A 25290-nucleotide genomic window follows, 5' to 3' on the forward strand; every position below is an offset into this window, starting at 1 on the left:
GAAGCGATTCTAGCTACTAGCATAACAGCACACAAGGCACTAGTTATAACTAGCAACTAATTTAATTGCCCCTACTAAGTTTCTTAAGGAATAGTCCACAATAAAGCCTAACAGGCGTTTCCGCGTGTTTAAACTCGCTACATACATGCCTTAAGTGGAGAAAACCCACGCTTTACCACGCTTACTAGGAGCGGATGCTAGGCAGGGCTGTCCCCCAAGATCTGTTAAATAGTTTGGCAGTGCTAGCTATCCATAGACCCTAAATTTTGCCCACTACTAAAACTTTAACAGTAGGACTTTAGGTGCTAACTACAAAACTAGGCGTAACAGCAGGGTTGCTTTAGCATATAGGCCTAGGCCTGCCTAGTTAAGTAGAAGAGTAATCTCTAAGCCCCTAATTACCTACTAATTGGAGCGAATCTAAACTAGGCAGAAATCTAGGAAACAAGGCTAGCTATTATGAAACTAAAACTTTTAAATTTAGTCTAACTGCCGCTAAAACAGGCGCAGAGCGCTAATAATAGGGAGTTGTAGGGAGTATAGACGCGGACACGAGCAAAAATTGCCCCCTTAGTGCCTAACGACGCTAGTTTAACCGCCTAATCCAAGAACTGCGCGCAGCAGATTTAACCTTAGTTAGTTAGTTAGGTATTTAGTATTTAAGAATCTATTTGCCCTCCTTATATATTATAGGAACAGGTTTTGGTTTGATTTTCGCGTCGCGGGGTTAGTGCGGCGGAAAATAGCTTAAAGGTACACTTTTTTATATGTAAAACCATGTAGACATGCGCAGCCCTATACAAACTATAAACCCGTATTTGCTAGATAAGAGTAACTTGGAATTTTATTAGTAGTAGGTAAATATATAGATAAGGATATCTACTCTAATATCTATACTCTACTATAACTACTATATCTATATTAACTATAGATCTATTAGCTCTATCTATATCTACTTAATAGATAAGGCAAGAAATAGAGATAGTATAAAAGAAGAATATAAAGGTATTATTTAATACTAGTAGGTTATAAAAGAAAGTATAGTAGGACTAGCTAGTAGAGAAAAGGTTTTATAAAATATAAGGATATACTTAACAGTAAAGAATAATAGATAATAGTATGATATAATAAGTATTATAAAAAGGATATAATAGCTACTAGTATAGAATAGTCTAAAGTTATAGAAAGGACTAAAGTAATAGAATAAATAAAAGGTATAGAACGCGCTAAAGTTATAGAACACTAACCCTAAAAAATAAAAAGTTATAGAACGCCCTAAAGTTATAGAACGCCCTAAAGTTATAGAACACCCTAAGCTTATAGAAGGCCCTAAAGTTATAGAACGCCCTAAAGTTATAGAACACTACCCCTAAAAAATAAAAAGTTGTAGAACGCCCTAAAGTTATAGAACACTACCTAAAGTTATAGAACGCCCTAAAGTTATAGAACACTACACCTAAAAAATAAAAAGTTGTAGAACGCCCTAAAGTTATAGAACGCCCTAAAGTTATAGAACGCCCTAAAGTTATAGAACACTACCTCTAAAAAAGAAAAAGTTATAGAACACTCTAATATTATAGAACACTACCTCTAAAAAAGAAAAAGTTATAGAACACTCTAATATTATAGAATACTAACCCTAAAAAATAAAAAGTTATAGAACACTCTAATATTATAGAACACTACCTCTAAAAAAGAAAAAGTTATAGAACACTCTAATATTATAGAATACTAACCCTAAAAAATAAAAAGTTATAGAACGCCCTAAAGTTATAGAACGCCCTAAAGTTATAGAACGCCCTAAAGTTATAGAACGCCCTAAAGTTATAGAACACTACCCCTAAAAAATAAAAAGTTGTAGAACGCCCTAAAGTTATAGAACGCCCTAAAGTTATAGAACGCCCTAAAGTTATAGAACACTACCCCTAAAAAAGAAAAAGTTATAGAACACTCTAATATTATAGAATACTAACCCTAAAAAATAAAAAGTTATAGAACGCCCTAAAGTTATAGAACGCCCTAAAGTTATAGAACACTACCCCTAAAAAATAAAAAGTTGTAGAACGCCCTAAAGTTATAGAACGCCCTAAAGTTATAGAACGCCCTAAAGTTATAGAACACACTCTAAAAAAGAAAAAGTTATAGAACACTCTAATATTATAGAATACTAACCCTAAAAATAAAAAGTTATAGAACGCCCTAGTTATAGAACGCCCTAAAGTTATAGAACACTACCCCTAAAAAATAAAAAGTTATAGAACGCCCTAAAGTTATAGAACACTACCTCTAAAAAAGAAAAAGTTATAGAACGCCCTAAAGTTATAGAATACTACCCCTAAAAAATAAAAAGTTGTAGAACGCCCTAAAGTTATAGAACGCCCTAAAGTTATAGAACGCCCTAAAGTTATAGAACACTACCCCTAAAAAATAAAAAGTTGTAGAACGCCCTAAAGTTATAGAACGCCCTAAAGTTATAGAACGCCCTAAAGTTATAGAACGCCCTAAAGTTATAGAACGCCCTAAAGTTATAGAACACTACCCCTAAAAAATAAAAAGTTGTAGAACGCCCTAAAGTTATAGAACGCCCTAAAGTTATAGAACGCCCTAAAGTTATAGAACACTACCCCTAAAAAATAAAAAGTTGTAGAACGCCCTAAAGTTATAGAACGCCCTAAAGTTATAGAACGCCCTAAAGTTATAGAACACTACCCCTAAAAAATAAAAAGTTGTAGAACGCCCTAAAGAGAACGCCCTAAAGTTATAGAACGCCCTAAAGTTATAGAACACTACCCCTAAAAAATAAAAAGTTGTAGAACGCCCTAAAGTTATAGAACGCCCTAAAGTTATAGAACGCCCTAAAGTTATAGAACACTACCCCTAAAAAATAAAAAGTTGTAGAACGCCCTAAAGTTATAGAACGCCCTAAAGTTATAGAACGCCCTAAAGTTATAGAACACTACCCCTAAAAAATAAAAAGTTGTAGAACGCCCTAAAGTTATAGAACGCCCTAAAGTTATAGAACGCCCTAAAGTTATAGAACACTACCCCTAAAAAATAAAAAGTTGTAGAACGCCCTAAAGTTATAGAACGCCCTAAAGTTATAGAACGCCCTAAAGTTATAGAACACTACCCCTAAAAAATAAAAAGTTGTAGAACGCCCTAAAGTTATAGAACGCCCTAAAGTTATAGAACGCCCTAAAGTTATAGAACACTACCCCTAAAAAATAAAAAGTTGTAGAACGCCCTAAAGTTATAGAACTCCCTAAAGTTATAGAACACCTCTAAAAAAGAAAAAGTTATAGAACGCCCTAAAGTTATAGAACACTACACCTAAAAAATAAAAAGTTGTAGAACGCCCTAAAGTTATAGAACGCCCTAAAGTTATAGAACACTACCTCTAAAAAAGAAAAAGTTATACAACGCCCTAAAGTTATAGAACACTACACCTAAAAAATAAAAAGTTATAGAACGCCCTAAAGTTATAGAACGCCCTAAGCTTATAGAATAGCCTACAGGATTTTTTTAAATATTAATAGAATACCCTAAAGGTTTAAATAATCTATAGTTATAGAATAGCCTAGAGGAATTTTCAAGTATAGAAGGCTATAAAGTTATAGAACAGTGCCCCTAAAAAATAAAAAGTTATAGAACGCTCTTAAGTTATAGATCACCGCCTAAAAATCTATATAGATTATCTTAAATCCTTTCTTAATCTTCCTATGCTATATATTAACTGCCTAAGGTACGTACACACATAACCTGTTCTTTTGTATATTTTGCGAGGATTGCTCCTAGCTCTAGCCCTCTCTATCTTGCAATTACTATATAACTTGTTCGCTATAGCCCTCTTCCTTCTATTAACAGCAGCTGTTTAGGCAGCAGTTTTGCAAATAAGGAGGGCATAATATCCTAATTTTAACCAAGCTAGCAACGGGCTTACGCTCAGTAGCTTGTAACAACAAGGCTACTTAACTACTTACACGACCTAGCTAGATAACTAAGTCGTCTACAAAGGATTTAATCCTGCGCACTATACAATTACAATACACTAGCTAACAACCCTAACTTTAATAGGGCTGCCAACGCTAATCTAGTAAGGTTCTAGGCTAAAGGCCTATTCGTATCTAACTAGTGCAGGCAGAAATCACCCTATTCTAGCATAGATTCTAACTTAGAGGCGTTTAGCCATAATCTAGCAGATAGTAGCTTCGCGGCAATGCCTAGTTAGACAGCCGCAAAAACTAATTATCTAAAACCGCGGTTCCTCTCGTACTAAGTGGTATTACTATTAGGGCAAGGTTATTAGTAGGGTAAAACTAACCTGTCTTACGACAGTCTAAACCTAGCTTACGTTCCCTATTAGTAGGTGAACAATCTAACGCTTACTAAATTCTGCTTTAGTATAATAGGAAGAGCTAATATTAAAGGATTAAAAAGCAACGTCGCTATAAACGCTTAGCTGCCACAAGCTAGTTATCCCTGTAGTAACTTTTCTAGCACCTCTAGCCTTAAATTTCAAGGGACTAAAGGATCAATAGGCCACACTTTTATAGTTTGTATTCACACTAAAAATTAAAATTAAGGGGACTTTTGCCCTTTTGCTCTACTAGAGATTTCTGTTCTCTATAAGTCCCCCTTAGGACACCTGCGTTATAGTTTAATAGATATGCCGCCCTAGCCAAACTCCCCACCTAACAATGTCTTTAACCTAGATTAGCCCACAAAGGACCTTAAACGCTAGAAGTTAGGCGGTAAGGCCTAGCTCCGCTTTATTAAATAAGTAAAAAAACGATAAGGGTAGTAGTATTTCACTAGCGCTAAAGCTCCTACCTATTCTACACCCCCTATATCTTTTCACAATATCAAACTAGAGTCAAGCTTAACAGGGTCTTCTTTCCCCGCTAATTTAGCTAAGCCCGTTCCCTTAGCTGTAGTTTTGCTAGATAGTAGATAGGGATAGTAGGAATCTCGTTAATCTATTTATGCGCGTTACTAATTAGATAATAAGGCATTTAGCTACCTTAAGAGAGTTATAGTTACTCCTGCCGTTTACCCGCGCTTAGTCAAATCTCTTTACTTTAATATTTAGAGCACTAGGCAGAAATCACATTGCGTTAACACTACTTTCTAGCTATTGCAATGCTATGTTTTAATTAGACAGTTAGATTCCCCTTATCTATACTAGTTCTAAGTTAGTTGTTAAACGTACGCTAGATGGCCAAAACCTGCTAAGGGTGTCTACACCCTAGCGCTAAGAGGCGCCTACCTTGCAGTTAGTGCCCTTCTGCGCTAGAGGCTTCTCCCTAAGGCCCAACGTACCTAACCCTTAGAGCCAATCCTTTTCCTAAAGTTACAGATCTATTTTGCTAACTTCCCTTATCTATATTATTCTATTAACTAAAGGCTTTTTACCTTAGAGACCTGCTGCAGTTATAAGTACAACCTAGCGTAAAAACTATTTCTTTAAGTAGATTTTTAAGGCTTGTTAGGAGCGCACTAAACGCCGCAAAAGTGCAGCGCTCTTCTAGCTATTAAACCCTAGCTCTAGACAAACTAATTTTAGGGTAATAGACTGTTAAGAAGAAAAGAGAACTCTTCTTAGGGCTCCCGCCAAGGTCTCCGCTCTTAGTTGCGTTACCGCGGAGAATCTACATCTAGGTGCTAGAATATTAACTAGCTTCCCTTTTAAGGGCGCGGCGCAAGCACTAATATTAAAACAGAATTACCCTATCTCTTAGGATTAACTAACCCGTGTCTAACTACTATTCACATAGAACCTTTCCCTACTTTAGTCCTTAAAGTTCTTATTTAAGTATTTGCTACTACTACCAAGATCTGCACTAGAGGCCGTTCTACCTAGGGTTACCCCTAAGGCTTCGTCACGAGCCTCTATGCCTGCCTACTTGCTAGGGCTTAAATCTTGCCCTGGCGGCGGGGTATAGGTAACACGCTTAAGCGCCATCTATTTTTAGGGCTAGTTCATTTAGTAGGTAAGTTATTACACACTCCTTAGCAGATTCTAACTTCTATAGCCACCGTCCTGCTATCTAGATAAACTAACACCTTTTGTGGTGTCTAATAAGCGTGCATTCTAGCACCTTAACCCCGCGTTTAGTTTATCCTGTATCGCTAGTTCTGCTTACTAAAAATAGCCTACTAGTAACAGTACATTTAAGTGTCCACGTTTAATTAAGTAATAAGGACTTCTTATATATTTAAAGTTTAAGAATAGGTAAAGGTTGTTTTAACCCCTAGGCCTCTAATTATTTGCTTTACCTTATAAAACTAAATACGTTACTACTATCCTAAGGGAAACTTTAGCAGGAACTAGCTACTAGATAGTTCAATTAGTCTTTCGCCCCTATGCCTAAATTTGACAATTGATTTGCACGTTAGAACCGCTACAAGCCTCTACTAGAGTTTCCTCTAGCTTCACCCTATTTAAGCATAGTTCACCATCTTTTAGGTCCTAATAGCTATACTCTTACTTAAATCCTTCTAAAGACATTAGGATTGGTTAATAGTGCACCCTAAAAGGGTTCCCACCTCTGTTTACTTTTATTACGCGTCTAGGCTTAACACCTAAACACTCGCATAGATATTAGACTCCTTAGTCTATATTTTAAGACGGGCCGCTTACAGCTATTACGCTAGCATCCTAGCAGATACGCAGACCTTAGTCTAGGCTAGTTGCATGTCGTCTCCCCTATAAGGCCTCCCTAAAGGGAGGTACGTAACAGAGACCTTTATCTAACCGCCTAAACTAATGCTAGCCTACCTATAGAAGAGTGCACTAGACAAAAGCCTAGATAAGCAACTACAGGCAAGTCTAGCTGCAAGCGCTTCCCTTTTAACAATTTTACGTGCTATTTAACTCTCTTTCTAAAGTGCTTTTTATCTTTTAATTACTCTACTTGTGCGCTATTAGTCTCTAGCTAGTATTTAGCTTTAGAAGAAATTTACCTCCTATTTAGAGCTGCATTCCTAAACAACTTAACTTGTCAAAGGGGCTTTACACGGCGAAGGCTAGCAACTACGTACGGGATTCTTACCCTCTGTAACGTCCTATTCCAAGGAACTTAGACTACTACCAACGCTAAAGCGCCCTCTGCAAATTATAACTTAGACCCTAAAAGAGCTAGATTTCAAATTTAAGCTGTTGCCGCTTCACTCGCTGTTACTAGGGCAATCCCTATTAGTTTCTTTTCCTCCGCTTATTAATATACTTAAGTTTAGCGGGTATCCCTACCTAATCCAAGGTCAAGAGCTTAAAAAGTGTCTTAATAGATGCTAACAACTATAACAAGAGGCGCAAAATGTGCTGCGCTCTAGGCTAATATGCTAGCTACTAATTGTTTCAAGGCGAGTCCTAAGTAGAATAAACACCTAACACTAAGCAGAGCTTAAGGGTACAAATAACGCTTAAACAGGCATGCCCTATAGAATACTAAGGGGCGCAATGTGCGTTTAAAGATTTAATAATTTACTAAATTCTGCAATTCACACTACTTATCGCATTTCGCTGCGTTCTTTATTAATACTAGAACTAAGAGATCTGTTGTTAAAAGTTGTAATTTATTATAGTGTTACTAACGCTAACTGCAATTACAAGTGGTTTTAGGGGATCTAATTAGTAGGCAAGCCTACTAAGGAAACAAATAGTACGCAAAAAACATAGGCAGAATTAAAGTAGACTGCCACTACTAATTAAGGCGGCAGTGCTTTAAAAATAGGTAATAATCCTTCCGCAGGTTCACCTACAGAAACCTTGTTACAACTTTTACTTCCTCTAAATAACTAAGTTTAACGAACTTTCCAGCTTAGGGTAGTTGTTGCCAACCTCCCTAAGCTAGTCTAAAGGCCTCACTAAGCTATTTAATTAGTAGTAGCGACGGGCAGTGTGTATAAAGGGCAGGGACGTAATTAACGCATGCTAATAACACGCGCTTACTAGGTATTCCTTGTTAAAGAGCAATAATTGCAATACTCTATCCCTAGCACGACAGAGTTTAACAAGATTACCTAGACCTTTTAGTTAAGGTAAAGAACTTGTTAGCTCTATTAGTGTAGCGCGCGTGCAGCCTAGAACATCTAAGGGCATTATAGACCTGTTATTGCCTTAAACTTCCATTAGCTTAAGCTAATAGTCCCTCTAAGAAGCTAGCAACTAGCTAAAGCTAGCCTAGCTATTTAGCAGGTTAAGGTCTCGTTTGTTATCGCAATTAAGCAGACAAATTACTCTACTAACTAAGAACGGCTATGCACCACTACCTAAAAAATTAAGAAAGAGCTCTTAATCTGTTAATCCTTATTTTATCTAGACCTAGTAAGTTTCCCTATATTAAGTCAAATTAAGCCGCAGGCTCTACGCCTAGTAGTGCCCTTCTGTTAATTTCTTTAAGTTTTAGCCTTGCGACCATACTCCCCCTAGAACCTAAAAACTTTGATTTCTCGTAAGGTGCTAAGCGAGTTAGAAAAAGAACATCGCCTAATCCCTAGTTAGCATAGTTTATAGTTAAGACTATAATAGTATCTAATTATCTTTGATCCCCTAACTTTCGTTTACTAATTAATAAAAACATCCTTAGCAAATGCTTTCGCAGTAGTTAGTCTTCAATAAATCTAAGAATTTCACCTCTAATAATTAAATACTAATACCCCTAACTATCCCTATTAATTATTACAGCAGTCCTAGAAACTAACAAAATAGGACTGTACGTTCTATTCTATTATTCTATGCTAACGTATTTAAGTAAAGGCCTGCTTTAAACACTCTAATTTTTTTAAAGTAAAAGTCCTAGTCCCTAATACGCCTAGTAAAGGGCATAAGGTTCTCTAGAAGGAAGGCCTGGCCGGACAAGTACACGCGGTAAGGCAGACCTGCTAGCTAGACCTAAGTTTTAACTACAAGCTTTTTAACTGCAACAACTTTAATATACGCTATTAGAGCTAGAATTACCGCAGCTACTAGCACTAGACTTGCCCTCTAATTGTTCCTTATTAAGAGGTTTAAATTATACTTATTCTAATTACAAGACCTAAAAGAGCCCTATATTAGTATTTATTATCACTACCTCCCTGTGTTAGGATTAGGTAATTTGCGCACCTGCTGCCTTCCTTGGATGTGGTAGCCATTTCTTAGGCTCCCTCTCTAGAATTAAACCCTAATTCCCCGTTACCTATTAAAACTATGGTAAGCCAATACCTTACTATTAAAAGTTAATAGGGCAGAAATTTGAATAAACCGTCGCTGGCGCAAGGCTATGCAATCTGTAAAGTTATTATAAATCACTAAGAAGCCCTAAAGGGCGTTAGTTTTTTATCTAATAAATACACCCCTTCTAAAGTTAGGGTTTTTAGCATGTATTAGCTCTAGAATTACTATAGTTATCTAAGTAGTAAGGTACTATCAAATAAACGATAACTAATTTAATAAGCTATTCGCAGTTTCACGGTATAATTGCTTATACTTAGACATGCATGGCTTAATCTTTAAGATAAGTATATAACTACTAGCAGAATTAACTAGGTAACAATCCTAATACCTAATACGCTGAAGCGCACAAGCACTACCCCTAAAAGGAGGCAGAAAGTACGTGATAAGAAATCGCAGAAGCAATTCTAGCTACTAGCATAATAGCACACAAGGCACTAGTTACAACTAGCAACTAATTTAATTGCCCCTACTAAGTTTCTTAAGGAATAGTCCGCAACAAAGCCTAACAGGCGTTTCTGCGTGTTTAAACTCGCCACATACATGCCTTAAGTGGAGAAAACCTACGCTTTGCCACGCTTACTAGGAGCGGATGCTAGGCAGGGCTGTCCCCTAAGATCTGTTAAATAGTTTAGCAGTGCCAGCCATCCACAGACCCTAAATTTTGCCTACTGCTAAAACTTTAACAGTAGGACTTTAGGTGCTAACCACAAAACTAGGCGCAACAGCAGGGTTGCTTCAGTATATAGGCCTAGGCCTGCCTAGTTAAGTAGAAGAGCAATCTCTAAGCCCCTGATTACCCACCAATTAGAGCAAATCCAAACCAGGCAGAAATCTAGGAAACAAGGCTAGCCATTATGAAACCAAAACTTTCAAATTTAGTCTAACTGCCACTAAAACAGGCGCAGAGCGCTAACAACAGGGAGTTGTGGGGAGTATAGACGCGGACACGAGCAAAAATTGCCCCCTTAGTGCCTAACAACGCCAGTTTAACTGCCTGATCCAAGAACTGCGCGCAGCAGATTTAACCTTAGTTAGTTAGTTAGGCATTTGGTATTTAAGAATCCATTTGCCCTCCTTATATATTATAGGAACGGGTTTTGGTTTAATTTTCGCGTTGCGGGGTTAGTGCAGTGGAAAACAGCTTAGAGGTACACTTTTTTATATGTAAAACCGTGTAGACATGCGTAGCCCTATACAAACCATAAACCTGTATTCGCTAGATAAGAGTAACTTGGAATTTTATTAGTAGTAGGTAAATATATAGATAAGGATATCTACTCTAATATCTGTACTCTACTATAACTACTGTATCTATATTAACTATAGATCTATTAGCTCTATCTATATCTACTTAATAGATAAGGCAAGAAATAGAGATAGTATAAAAGAAGAATATAAAGGTATTATTTAATACTAGTAGGTTATAAAAGAAAGTATAGTAGGACTAGCTAGTAGAGAAAAGGTTTTATAAAATATAAGGATATACTTAATAGTAAAGAATAATAGATAATAGTATGATATAATAAGTATTATAAAAAGGATATAATAGCTACTAGTATAGAATAGTCTAAAGTTATAGAAAGGACTAAAGTAATAGAATAAATAAAAGGTATAGAACGCGCTAAAGTTATAGAACACTAACCCTAAAAAATAAAAAGTTATAGAACGCCCTAAAGTTATAGAACGCCCTAAAGTTATAGAACACCCTAAGCTTATAGAAGGCCCTAAAGTTATAGAACGCCCTAAAGTTATAGAACGCTACCCCTAAAAATAAAAAGTTGTAGAACGCCCTAAAGTTATAGAACACTACCTCTAAAAAAGAAAAAGTTATAGAACGCTCTAAAGTTATAGAACACTACCTCTAAAAAAGAAAAAGTTATAGAACGCCCTAAAGTTATAGAACACTACACCTAAAAAATAAAAAGTTGTAGAACGCCCTAAAGTTATAGAACGCCCTAAAGTTATAGAACGCCCTAAAGTTATAGAACACTACCTCTAAAAAAGAAAAAGTTATAGAACACTCTAATATTATAGAACACTACCTCTAAAAAAGAAAAAGTTATAGAACACTCTAATATTATAGAATACTAACCCTAAAAAATAAAAAGTTATAGAACACTCTAATATTATAGAACACTACCTCTAAAAAAGAAAAAGTTATAGAACACTCTAATATTATAGAATACTAACCCTAAAAAATAAAAAGTTATAGAACGCCCTAAAGTTATAGAACGCCCTAAAGTTATAGAACGCCCTAAAGTTATAGAACGCCCTAAAGTTATAGAACACTACCCCTAAAAATAAAAAGTTGTAGAACGCCCTAAAGTTATAGAACGCCCTAAAGTTATAGAACGCCCTAAAGTTATAGAACACTACCCCTAAAAAATAAAAAGTTGTAGAACGCCCTAAAGTTATAGAACGCCCTAAAGTTATAGAACGCCCTAAAGTTATAGAACACTACCCCTAAAAATAAAAAGTTGTAGAACGCCCTAAAGTTATAGAACGCCCTAAAGTTATAGAACGCCCTAAAGTTATAGAACACTACCCCTAAAAAATAAAAAGTTGTAGAACGCCCTAAAGTTATAGAACGCCCTAAAGTTATAGAACGCCCTAAAGTTATAGAACACCCTAAAGTTATAGAACACTAACCCTAAAAAATAAAAAGTTGTAGAACGCCCTAAAGTTATAGAACGCCCTAAAGTTATAGAACACTACCCCTAAAAAATAAAAAGTTGTAGAACGCCCTAAAGTTATAGAACGCCCTAAAGTTATAGAACGCCCTAAAGTTATAGAACACTACTAAAATAAAAAGTTGTAGAACGCCCTAAAGTTATAGAACGCCCTAAAGTTATAGAACGCCCTAAAGTTATAGAACACTACCCCTAAAAAATAAAAAGTTGTAGAACGCCCTAAAGTTATAGAACGCCCTAAAGTTATAGAACGCCCTAAAGTTATAGAACACTACCCCTAAAAAATAAAAAGTTGTAGAACGCCCTAAAGTTATAGAACGCCCTAAAGTTATAGAACGCCCTAAAGTTATAGAACACTAAAAATAAAAAGTTGTAGAACGCCCTAAAGTTATAGAACGCCCTAAAGTTATAGAACGCCCTAAAGTTATAGAACACTACCCCTAAAAAATAAAAAGTTGTAGAACGCCCTAAAGTTATAGAACGCCCTAAAGTTATAGAACGCCCTAAAGTTATAGAACACTACCCCTAAAAAATAAAAAGTTGTAGAACGCCCTAAAGTTATAGAACGCCCTAAAGTTATAGAACGCCCTAAAGTTATAGAACACTACCCCTAAAAATAAAAAGTTGTAGAACGCCCTAAAGTTATAGAACGCCCTAAAGTTATAGAACGCCCTAAAGTTATAGAACACTACCCCTAAAAAATAAAAAGTTGTAGAACGCCCTAAAGTTATAGAACGCCCTAAAGTTATAGAACGCCCTAAAGTTATAGAACACTACCCCTAAAAAATAAAAAGTTGTAGAACGCCCTAAAGTTATAGAACGCCCTAAAGTTATAGAACGCCCTAAAGTTATAGAACACTACCCCTAAAAAATAAAAAGTTGTAGAACGCCCTAAAGTTATAGAACGCCCTAAAGTTATAGAACGCCCTAAAGTTATAGAACACTACCCCTAAAAAATAAAAAGTTGTAGAACGCCCTAAAGTTATAGAACGCCCTAAAGTTATAGAACGCCCTAAAGTTATAGAACACTACCCCTAAAAAATAAAAAGTTGTAGAACGAGACCCTAAAGTTATAGAACTCCCTAAAGTTATAGAACACTACCTCTAAAAAAGAAAAAGTTATAGAACGCCCTAAAGTTATAGAACACTACACCTAAAAAATAAAAAGTTGTAGAACGCCCTAAAGTTATAGAACGCCCTAAAGTTATAGAACACTACCTCTAAAAAAGAAAAAGTTATACAACGCCCTAAAGTTATAGAACACTACACCTAAAAAATAAAAAGTTATAGAACGCCCTAAAGTTATAGAACGCCCTAAGCTTATAGAATAGCCTACAGGATTTTTTTAAATATTAATAGAATACCCTAAAGGTTTAAATAATCTATAGTTATAGAATAGCCTAGAGGAATTTTCAAGTATAGAAGGCTATAAAGTTATAGAACAGTACCCCTAAAAAATAAAAAGTTATAGAACGCTCTTAAGTTATAGATCACCGCCTAAAAATCTGTATAGATTATCTTAAATCCTTTCTTAATCTTCCTATGCTATATATTAACTGCCTAAGGTACGTACACACATAACCTGTTCTTTTGTATATTTTGCGAGGATTGCTCCTAGCTCTAGCCCTCTCTATCTTGCAATTACTATATAACTTGTTTGCTATGGCCCTCTTCCTTCTATTAATAGTAGCTATTTAGGCAGCAGTTTTGCAAATAAGGAGGGCATAATATCCTAATTTTAACTAAGCTAGCAACGGGCTTACGCTTAGTAGCTCGTAACAACAAGGCTACTTAACTACTTACACGACCTAGCTAGACAACTAAGTTATCTACAAAGGATTTAATCCTGCGCACTATACAATTGCAATACACTAGCTAACAACCCTAACTTTAATAGGGCTACTAACGCTAATCTAGTAAGGTTCTAGGCCAAAGGCCTATTTGTATCTAACTAGTGCAGGCGGAAATTACCCTATTCTAGCATAGATTCTAACTTAGAGGCGTTTAGCTATAATCTAGTAGATGGTAGCTTTGTGGCAATGCCTGGTTAGACAGCCGCAAAAACTAATTATCTGAAACTGCGGTTCCTCTTGTACTAAGCGGTATTACTATTAGGGCAAGGTTATTAGTAGGGTAAAACTAACCTATCTTACAACAGTCTAAACCTAGCTTACGTTCCCTATTAGTGGGTAAACAATCCAACGCTTACCAAATTCTGCTTTGGTATAATAGGAAGAGCCAACATTAAAGGATCAAAAAGTAACGTCGCTATAAACGCTTAGCTGCCACAAGCTAGTTATCCCTGTGGTAACTTTTCTAGTACCTCTAGCCTTAAATTTTAAGGGACTAAAGGATTAATAGGCCACACTTTCATGGTTTGTATTTACACTAAAAATTAAAATTAAGGGGACTTTTGCCCTTTTGCTCTACTAGAGATTTCTGTTCTCTATAAGTCCCCCTTAGGACACCTGCGTTATAGTTTAATAGATGTGCCGCCCTAGCTAAACTCCCTACCTAACAATGTCTTTAACCTAGATTAGCCCACGAAGGACCTTAAACGCTAGAAGTTAGGTAGTAAGGCCTAGCTCTGCTTTATTAAATAAGTAAAAAAACAATAAGGGTAGTAGTATTTTACTAGCGCTAAAGCTCCTACCTATTCTACACCCCCTATATCTTTTTATAATGTTAAACTAGAGTTAAGCTTAACAGGGTCTTCTTTCCCCGCTAATTTGGCTAAGCCTGTTCCCTTAGCTGTGGTTTCGCTAGATAGTAGATAGGGATAGTAGGAATCTCGTTAATCTATTTATACGCGTTACTAATTAGATAATAAGGTATTTAGCTACCTTAAGAGAGTTATAGTTACTCCCGCCGTTTACCCGCGCTTAGTTAAATCTCTTTGCTTTGATATTTAGAGCACTAGGTAGAAATTACATTACGTTAACACTACTTTCTAGCTATTATAATGCTATGTTTTAATTAGATAGTTAGATTCCCCTTATCTATACTAGTTCTAAGTTAGTTGTTAAACGTACGCTAGACGGCTAAAACCTGCTAAGGGTGTCTGCACCCTAGCGCTAAGAGGCGCCCACCTTGCGGTTAGTGCCCTTCTACGCTAGAGGCTTCTCCCTAAGGCCTAACGTACCTAACCCTTAGAGCCAATCCTTTTCCTAAAGTTACAGATCTATTTTGCTAACTTCCCTTATCTACATTGTTCTATTAACTAGAGGCTTTTTACCTTAGAGACCTGCTGCGGTTATAAGTACGACCTAGCGTAAAAACTATTTCTTTAAGTAGATTTTTAAGGCTTGTTAGAAGCGCACTAAACGCTGTAAAAGTGCAGCGCTCTTCTAGCTATTAAACCCTAGCTCTAGACAAACTAATTTTAGGGTAATAGACCGTTAAGAAGAAAAGAGAACTCTTCTTAGGGCTCCTGCTAAGGTCTCTGCTCTTAGTTGCGTTGCCGCGGAGAATCTATATCTAGGTGCTAGAATATTAACTAGCTTCCCTTTTAAGGGCGTAGCGCAAGCACTAATATTAAAATAGAATTACCCTATCTCTTAGGATTAACTAACCCGTGTCTAACTGCTGTTTACACGGAACCTTTCCCTACTTTAGTCCTTAAAGTTCTTATTTAAGTATTTGCTACTACTACTAAGATCTGCACTAGAGGCCGTTCTACCTAGGGTTACCCCTAAGGCTTCGTCACGAGCCTCCACGCCTGCCTACTCGCTAGGGCTTAAATCTTGCCCTGGCGGCGGGGTATAGGTAACACGCTTAAGCGCCATCTATTTTTAGGGCTAGTTTATTTAGCAGGTAAGTTATTACACACTCCTTAGCGGATTCTAACTTCTATAGCTACTATCCTGCTGTCTAGATAAACTAACACCTTTTGTAGTGTCTAATAAGCGTGCATTCTAGCACCTTAACCCCGCGTTTAGTTTATCCTGTATTACTAGTTCTACTTACTAAAAATAGCCTACTAGTAATAGTATATTTAAGTGTCCACATTTAATTAAGTAACAAGGACTTCTTACATATTTAAAGTTTAAGAATAGGTAAAGGTTATTTTAACCCCTAGGCCTCTAATTATTCGCTTTACCTTATAAAACTAAATACGTTACTGCTATCCTAAGGGAAACTTTAGTAGGAACTAGCTACTAGATAGTTTAATTAGTCTTTCGCCCCTATGCCTAAATTTAATGATTAATTTGCACGTTAGAACCGCTGCGAGCCTCTACTAGAGTTTCCTCTAGCTTTACCCTATTTAAGCATAGTTTACTATCTTTTAGGTCCTAACAGCTATGCTCTTACTTAAATCCTTCTAAAGATATTAGGATTAGTTAATAGTGCACCCTAAAAGGGTTCCTACCTCCGTTCACTTTTATTACGCGTCTAGGCTTAACACCTAAACACTCGCATAGATATTAGACTCCTTAGTCTATGTTTTAAGACGGGCCGCTTATAGCTATTACGCTAGCATCCTAGCAGATACGCGGACCTTAGTCTAGGCTAGTTACATGTCGTCTCCCCTATAAGGCCTCCCTAAAGGGAGGTACATAACAGAGACCTTTATCTAACCGCCTAAACTAATACTAGCCTGCCTGTAGAAGAGTGCACTAGATAAAAGCCTAGATAAGCAACTATAGGCAAGTCTAGCTGCAAGCGCTTCCCTTTTAACAATTTTACGTGCTATTTAACTCTCTTTCTAAAGTGCTTTTTATCTTTTAATTACTCTACTTGTGCGCTATTAGTCTCTAGCTAGTATTTAGCTTTAGAAGAAATTTACCTCCTATTTAGAGCTATATTCCTAAATAACTTAACTTGTTAAAGGGGCTTTACACGGCAAAGGCCAGTAACTATGTACGGGATTCTTACCCTCTGTAACGTCCTGTTCTAAGGAACTTAGACTACTACTAACGCTAAAGCGCCCTCTGTAAATTACAACTTGGACCCTAAAAGAGCTAGATTTTAAATTTAAGCTGTTGCCGCTTCACTCGCCGTTACTAGGGCAATCCCTGTTAGTTTCTTTTCCTCCGCTTATTAATATGCTTAAGTTTAGCGGGTATCCCTACCTAATCTAAGGTTAAGAGCTTAAAAAGTGTCTTAATAGATGCTAACAACTATAACAAGAGGCGCAAAATGTGCTGCGCTCTAGGCTAATATGCTAGCTACTAATTGTTTTAAGGCGAGTCCTAAGTAGAATAAACACCTAACACTAAGCAGAGCTTAAGGGTACAAATAACGCTTAAATAGGCATGCCCTATAGAATACTAAGGGGCGCAATGTGCGTTTAAAGATTTAATGATTTACTAAATTCTACAATTCACACTACTTATCGCATTTCGCTGCGTTCTTTATTAATGCTAGAACTAAGAGATCTGTTGTTAAAAGTTGTAATTTATTATAGTATTACTAATACTAACTGTAATTGTAAGTGGTTTTAGGGGATCTAATTAGTAGGCAAGCTTACTAAGGAAACAAATAGTACGCAAAAAATATGGGCAGAATTAAAGTAGACTGCCGCTACTAATTAAGGCGGCAGTGCTTTGAAAATAGGTAATAATCCTTCTACAGGTTCACCTACAGAAACCTTGTTACGACTTTTACTTCCTTTAAATAACTAAGTTTAATGAACTTTCTAGCTTAGGGTAGTTGTTGCTAACCTCCCTAAGCTAGTCCGAAGGCCTTACTAAGCTATTTAATTAGTAGTAGCAACAGGCGGTGTGTATAAAGGGCAGGGACGTAATTAACGCATGCTAATAACACGCGCTTACTAGGCATTCCTTGTTAAAGAGCAATAATTGCAATGCTCTATCCCTAGCACAACAGAGTTTAACAAGATTACCTAGACCTTTTAGTTAAGGTAAAGAACTTGTTAGCTCTGTTAGTGTAGCGCGCGTGCGGCCTAGAACATCTAAGGGCATTATAGACCTGTTATTGCCTTAAACTTCTATTAGCTTAAGCTAATAGTCCCTCTAAGAAGCTGGCGACTAGCTAAAGCTAGCCTAGCTATTTAGCAGGTTAAGGTCTTGTTTATTATCGCAATTAAGCAGACAAATCACTCTACTAACTAAGAATAGCTATGTACTACTACCTAAAAAATCAAGAAAGAGCTCTTAATCTGTTAATCCTTATTTTATCTAGACCTAGTAAGTTTCCCCGTGTTAAGTTAAATTAAGCCGCAGGCTCTACGCCTAGTAGTGCCCTTCTATTAATTTCTTTAAGTTTTAGCCTTGCGACTATACTCCCCCTAGAACCTAAAAACTTTGATTTCTTGTAAGGTGCCGAGCGAGTTAGAAAAAGAACATCGCCTGATCCCTAGTTAGCATAGTTTATGGTTAAGACTACAATAGTATCTAATCATCTTTAATCCCCTAACTTTTATTTACTAATTAATAAAAACATCCTTAGTAAATGCTTTCGCAGTAGTTAGTCTTTAATAAATCCAAGAATTTTACCTCTAATAATTAAATACTAATGCCCCTAACTGTCCCTATTAATTATTATAGTAGTCCTAGAAACTAACAAAATAGGACCGCACGTCCTATTCTATTATTCTATGCTAACGTATTTAAGCAAAGGCCTACTTTGAACACTCTAATTTTTTTAAAGTAAAAGTCCTAGTCCCTAACACGCCCAGTGAAGGGCATAAGGTTCTCTAGAAGGAAGGCCTAGCTAGACAAGTACACGCGGTAAGGCGGACCTGCTAGCTAGACCTAAGTTTTAACTATAAGCTTTTTAACTGCAACAACTTTAATATACGCTATTAGAGCTAGAATTACCGCGGCTGCTAGCACTAGACTTGCCCTCTAATTGTTCCTCGTTAAGAGGTTTAAATTGTACTTATTCTAATTACAAGACCTAAAAGAGCCCTATATTAGTATTTATTGTTACTACCTCCCTGTGTTAGGATTAGGTAATTTGCGCGCCTGCTGCCTTCCTTAGATGTAGTAGCTGTTTCTTAGGCTCCCTCTCTAGAATTAAACCCTAATTCCCTATTACCCGTTAAAACTATAGTAAGCTAATACCTTACTATTAAAAGTTAATAGGGCAGAAATTTGAATAAACTGTCGCTAGCGCAAGGCTATGCGATCCGTAAAGTTATCATAAATTACTAAGAAGCCCTAAAGGGCGTTGGTTTTTTATCTAATAAATACACCCCTTCTAAAGTTAGGGTTTTTAGCATATATTAGCTCTAGAATTACTATAGTTATCTAAGTAGTAAGGTACTATTAAATAAACGATAACTAATTTAATAAGCCATTCGCAGTTTCACGGTATAATTGCTTATACTTAGACATGTATGGCTTAATCTTTAAGACAAGTATATAACTACTAGCAGAATTAACTAGGTAACAATCCTAATGCCTAATACGCCGAAGCGCACAAGCACTACCCCTAAAAGGAGGCAGAAAGTACGTGATAAGAAATCACAGAAGCAATTCTAGCTACTAGCATAACAGCACATAAGGCACTAGTTACAACTAGTAACTAATTTAATTGCCCCTACTAAGTTTCTTAAGGAATGGTCCGCAACAAAGCCTAACAGGCGTTTCCGCGTGTTTAAACTCGCCACATACATGCCTTAAGTGGAGAAAACCTACGCTTTGCTACGCTCACTAGGAGCGGATGCTAGGCAGGGCTGTCCCCTAAGATCTGTTAAATAGTTTGGCAGTGCTAGCTATCTATAGACCCTAAATTTTGCCCACTACTAAAACTTTAACAGTAGGACTTTAGGTGCTAACCACAAAACTAGGCGTAATAGCAGGGTTGCTTTAGCATATAGGCCTAGGCCTGCCTAGTTAAGTAGAAGAGCAATCTCTAAGCCCCTAATTACCTACTAATTAGAGCGAATCTAAACTAGGCAGAAATCTAGGAAACAAGGCTAGCTATTATAAAACCAAAACTTTTAAATTTAGTCTAACTACCGCTAAAATAGGCGCAGAGCGCTAACAATAGGGAGTTGTGGGGAGTATAGACGCGGACACGAGCAAAAATTGCCCCCTTAGTGCCTAACGACGCTAGTTTAACCGCCCAATCTAAGAACTGCGCGCAGCAGATTTAACCTTAGTTAGTTAGTTAGGTATTTAGTATTTAAGAATCTATTTGCCCTCCTTATATATTATAGGAATGGGTTTTGGTTTGATTTTTGCGTCGCGGGGTTAGTGCAGCAGAAAATAGCTTGGAGGTACACTTTTTTGTATGTAAAACTATGTAGACATGCGCAGCCCTATACAAACCATAAACCCGTATTTGCTAGATAAGAGTAACTTAGAATTTTATTAGTAGTAGGTAAATATATAGATAAGGATATCTACTCTAATATCTATACTCTACTATAACTACTATATCTATATTAACTATAGATCTATTAGCTCTATCTATATCTACTTAATAGATAAGGCAAGAAATAGAGATAGTATAAAAGAAGAATATAAAGGTATTATTTAATACTAGTAGGTTATAAAAGAAAGTATAGTAGGACTAGCTAGTAGAGAAAAGGTTTTATAAAATATAAGGATATACTTAACAGTAAAGAATAATAGATAATAGTATGATATAATAAGTATTATAAAAAGGATATAATAGCTACTAGTATAGAATAGTCTAAAGTTATAGAAAGGACTAAAGTAATAGAATAAATAAAAGGTATAGAACGCGCTAAAGTTATAGAACACTAACCCTAAAAAATAAAAAGTTATAGAACGCCCTAAAGTTATAGAACGCCCTAAAGTTATAGAACACCCTAAGCTTATAGAAGGCCCTAAAGTTATAGAACGCCCTAAAGTTATAGAACGCTACCCCTAAAAATAAAAAGTTGTAGAACGCCCTAAAGTTATAGAACACTACCTCTAAAAAAGAAAAAGTTATAGAACGCTCTAAAGTTATAGAACACTACCTCTAAAAAAGAAAAAGTTATAGAACGCCCTAAAGTTATAGAACACTACACCTAAAAAATAAAAAGTTGTAGAACGCCCTAAAGTTATAGAACGCCCTAAAGTTATAGAACGCCCTAAAGTTATAGAACACTACCTCTAAAAAAGAAAAAGTTATAGAACACTCTAATATTATAGAACACTACCTCTAAAAAAGAAAAAGTTATAGAACACTCTAATATTATAGAATACTAACCCTAAAAAATAAAAAGTTATAGAACACTCTAATATTATAGAACACTACCTCTAAAAAAGAAAAAGTTATAGAACACTCTAATATTATAGAATACTAACCCTAAAAAATAAAAAGTTATAGAACGCCCTAAAGTTATAGAACGCCCTAAAGTTATAGAACGCCCTAAAGTTATAGAACGCCCTAAAGTTATAGAACACTACACCTAAAAAATAAAAAGTTGTAGAACGCCCTAAAGTTATAGAACGCCCTAAAGTTATAGAATACTACCTCTAAAAAAGAAAAAGTTATACAACGCCCTAAAGTTATAGAACACTATACCTAAAAAATAAAAAGTTATAGAACGCCCTAAAGTTATAGAACGCCCTAAGCTTATAGAATAGCCTACAGGATTTTTTTAAATATTAATAGAATACCCTAAAGGTTTAAATAATCTATAGTTATAGAATAGCCTAGAGGAATTTTTAAGTATAGAAGGCTATAAAGTTATAGAACAGTACCCCTAAAAAATAAAAAGTTATAGAACGCTCTTAAGTTATAGATCACCGCCTAAAAATCTGTATAGATTATCTTAAATCCTTTCTTAATCTTCCTATGCTATATATTAACTGCCTAAGGTACGTACACACACAACCTGTTCTTTTGTATATTTTGCGAGGATTGCTCCTAGCTCTAGCCCTCTCTATCTTGCAATTACTATATAACTTGTTTGCTATGGCCCTCTTCCTTCTATTAATAGTAGCTATTTAGGCAGCAGTTTTGCAAATAAGGAGGGCATAATATCCTAATTTTAACTAAGCTAGCAATAGGCTTACGCTTAGTAGCTCGTAACAACAAGGCTACTTAACTACTTACACGACCTAGCTAGACAACTAAGTTATCTGCAAAGGATTTAATCCTGCGCACTGTATAATTGCAATATACTAGCTAACAACCCTAACTTTAATAGGGCTGCTAACGCTAATCTAGTAAGGTTCTGGGCCAAAGGCCTATTTGTATCTAACTAGTGCAGGCGGAAATTACCCTATTCTAGTATAGATTCTGACTTAGAGGCGTTTAGCTATAATCTAGCAGATAGTAGCTTCGCGGCAATGCCTAGTTAGATAGCCGCAAAAACTAATTATCTAAAACTGCAGTTCCTCTCGTACTAAGTAGTATTACTATTAGGGCAAGGTTATTAGTAGGGTAAAACTAACCTGTCTTACAACGGTCTAAACCTAGCTTACGTTCCCTATTAGTGGGTGAACAATCTAACGCTTACTAAATTCTGCTTTAGTATAATAGGAAGAGCTAACATTAAAGGATTAAAAAGCAACGTCGCTATGAATGCTTGGCTGCTACAAGCTAGTTATCCCTGTGGTAACTTTTCTAGCACCTCTAGCCTCAAATTTTAAGGGACTAAAGGATTAATAGGCTACACTTTTATGGTTTGTATTCACACTAAAAATCAAAATTAAGGGGACTTTTGCCCTTTTGCTCTACTAGAGATTTCTATTCTCTATAAGTCCCCCTTAGGACACCTGCGTTATAGTTTAATAGATATGCTGCCCTAGCCAAACTCCCTACCTAATAATGTCTTTAACCTAGATTAGCCTACAAAGGACCTTAAACGCTAGAAGTTAGGTGGTGAGGCCTAGCTCTGCTTTATTGAATAAGTAAAAAAATAATAAGGGTAGTAGTATTTTACTAGCGCTAAAGCTCCTACCTATTCTACACCCCCTATATCTTTTTATAATGTTAAACTAGAGTTAAGCTTAACAGGGTCTTCTTTCCCTACTAATTTAGCTAAGCCCGTTCCCTTAGCTGTGGTTTCGCTAGATAGTAGATAGGGATAGTAGGAATCTTATTAATCTATTTATGCGCGTTACTAATTAGATAACGAGGTATTTAGCTACCTTAAGAGAGTTATAGTTACTCCTACTATTTACCCGCGCTTAGTTAAATCTCTTCGCTTTAACATTTAGAGCACTAGGCAGAAATCACATTGCGTTAACACCACTTTCTAGCTATTACAATACTATGTTTTAATTAGACAGTTAGATTCCCCTTATCTATACTAGTTCTAAGTTAGTTGTTAAACGTACGCTAGACGGCCGAAACCTGCTAAGGGTATCTGCACCCTAGCGCTAAGAGGCGCCTACCTTGCGGTTAGTGCCCTTCTGCGCTAGAGGCTTCTCCCTAAGGCCTAACGTACCTAACCCTTAGAGCTAATCCTTTTCCTAAAGTTACAGATCTATTTTGCTAACTTCCCTTATCTATATTATTCTATTAACTAGAGGCTTTTTACCTTAGAGACCTGCTGCAGTTATAAGTACGACCTAGCGTAAAAACTATTTCTTTAAGTAGATTTTTAAGGCTTGTTAGGAGCGCACCAAACGCTGCAAAAGTGCAGCGCTCTTCTAGCTATTAAACCCTAGCTCTAGATAAACTGATTTTAGGGTGACAGACTATTAAGAAGAAAAGAGAACTCTTCTTAGGGCTCCTACTAAGGTCTCTGCTCTTAGTTGCGTTGCTGCGGAGAATCTATATCTAGGTGCTAGAATATTAACTAGCTTCCCTTTTAAGGGCGCAGCGCAAGCACTAATATTAAAATAGAATTACCCTATCTCTTAGGATTAACTAACCTGTGTCTAACTGCTGTTTACACAGAACCTTTCCCTACTTTAGTCCTTAAAGTTCTTATTTAAGTATTTGCTACTACTACCAAGATCTGCACTAGAGGCTGTTCTACCTAGGGTTACCCCTAAGGCTTTGTTACGAGCCTCCACGCCTGCCTACTCGCTAGGGCTTAAATCTTGCCCTAGCGGCGGGGTATAGGTAACACGCTTAAGCGCTATCTATTTTTAGGGCTAGTTTATTTAGTAGGTGAGTTATTACACACTCCTTAGCGGATTCTAACTTCTATAGCTACTGTCCTGCTGTCTAGATAAACTAACACCTTTTGTGGTGTCTAATAAGCGTGCATTCTAGCACCTTAACCCCGCGTTTGGTTTATCCCGCATTGCTAGTTCTACTTACTAAAAATGGCCTACTAGTAACAGTATATTTAAGTGTCCACGTTTAATTAAGTAACAAGGACTTCTTACATATTTAAAGTTTAAGAATAGGTAAAGGTTATTTTAACCCCTAGGCCTCTAATTATTTGCTTTACCTTATAAAACTAAATACGTTACTGCTATCCTAAGGGAAACTTTAGCAGGAACTAGCTACTAGATAGTTTGATTAGTCTTTCGCCCCTATGCCTAAATTTAACGATTAATTTGCACGTTAGAACTGCTGCGAGCCTCTACTAGAGTTTCCTCTAGCTTTACCCTATTTAAGTATAGTTCACTATCTTTTGGGTCCTAATAGCTATGCTCTTACTTAAATCCTTCCAAAGATATTAGGATTAGTTAATGGTGCACCCTAAAAGGGTTCCTACCTCTGTTTACTTTTATTACGCGTCTAGGCTTAACACCTAAACACTTATATAGATGTTAGACTCCTTGGTCTGTGTTTTAAGATGGGCCGCTTATAGCTATTACGCTAGCATCCTAGCAGATACATAGACCTTAGTCTAGGCTAGTTGCATGTCGTCTCCCCTATAAGGCCTCCCTAAAGGGAGGTACGTAATAGAGACCTTTATCTAACTGCCTAAACTAATGCTGGCCTGCCTATAGAAGAGTGCACTAGACAAAAGCCTAGATAAGTAACTACAGGCAAGTCTAGCTGCAAGCGCTTCCCTTTTAACAATTTTACGTGCTATTTAACTCTCTTTCTAAAGTGCTTTTTATCTTTTAATTACTCTACTTGTGCGCTATTAGTCTCTGGCTAGTATTTAGCTTTAGAAGAAATTTACCTCCTATTTAGAGCTACATTCCTAAACAACTTAACTTGTTAAAGGGGCTTTACACGGCGAAGGCTAGCAACTACGTATAGGATTCTTACCCTCTATAACGTCCTGTTCTAAGGAACTTAGACTGCTGCTAACGCTAAAGCGCCCTCTGTAAATTACAACTTAGACCCTAAAAGAGCTAGATTTTAAATTTGAGCTGTTGCTGCTTCACTTACTGTTACTAGGGCAATCCCTGTTAGTTTCTTTTCCTCTGCTTATTAATATGCTTAAGTTTAGTGGGTATCCCTACCTAATCTAAGGTTAAGAGCTTAAAAAGTGTCTTAATAGATACTAATAACTATAACAAGAGGCGCAAAATATGCTGCGCTCTAGGCTAATATGCTAGCTGCCAATTGTTTTAAGGCAAGTCCTAAGTAGAA

At 36.4% G+C, this 25290-nt stretch overlaps 4 non-coding genes across 4 annotated transcripts; all 4 read right to left on the bottom strand.

Moving 5' to 3' along the window:
• Nucleotides 1–497: 497 nt before the first annotated feature.
• On the bottom strand, nucleotides 498–7569 carry IAQ61_008579. The gene has a single exon (XR_010715514.1). It is a non-coding gene; the product is annotated as a 28S ribosomal RNA (ribosomal RNA).
• A 165-nt stretch (nucleotides 7570–7734) lies between these two features.
• Nucleotides 7735–9531, bottom strand: IAQ61_008580. The gene has a single exon (XR_010715515.1). It is a non-coding gene; the product is annotated as an 18S ribosomal RNA (ribosomal RNA).
• An 880-nt stretch (nucleotides 9532–10411) lies between these two features.
• On the bottom strand, nucleotides 10412–17299 carry IAQ61_008581. The gene has a single exon (XR_010715516.1). It is a non-coding gene; the product is annotated as a 28S ribosomal RNA (ribosomal RNA).
• A 165-nt stretch (nucleotides 17300–17464) lies between these two features.
• Nucleotides 17465–19261, bottom strand: IAQ61_008582. The gene has a single exon (XR_010715517.1). It is a non-coding gene; the product is annotated as an 18S ribosomal RNA (ribosomal RNA).
• Between the last annotated feature and the right edge of the window lie 6029 nt (nucleotides 19262–25290).

This window comes from Plenodomus lingam (assembly GCF_022343315.1).
Source record: "Plenodomus lingam strain CAN1 chromosome Unknown contig_35, whole genome shotgun sequence".
In the NCBI taxonomy this organism is placed as follows: Eukaryota; Fungi; Ascomycota; class Dothideomycetes; order Pleosporales; family Leptosphaeriaceae; genus Plenodomus; species Plenodomus lingam.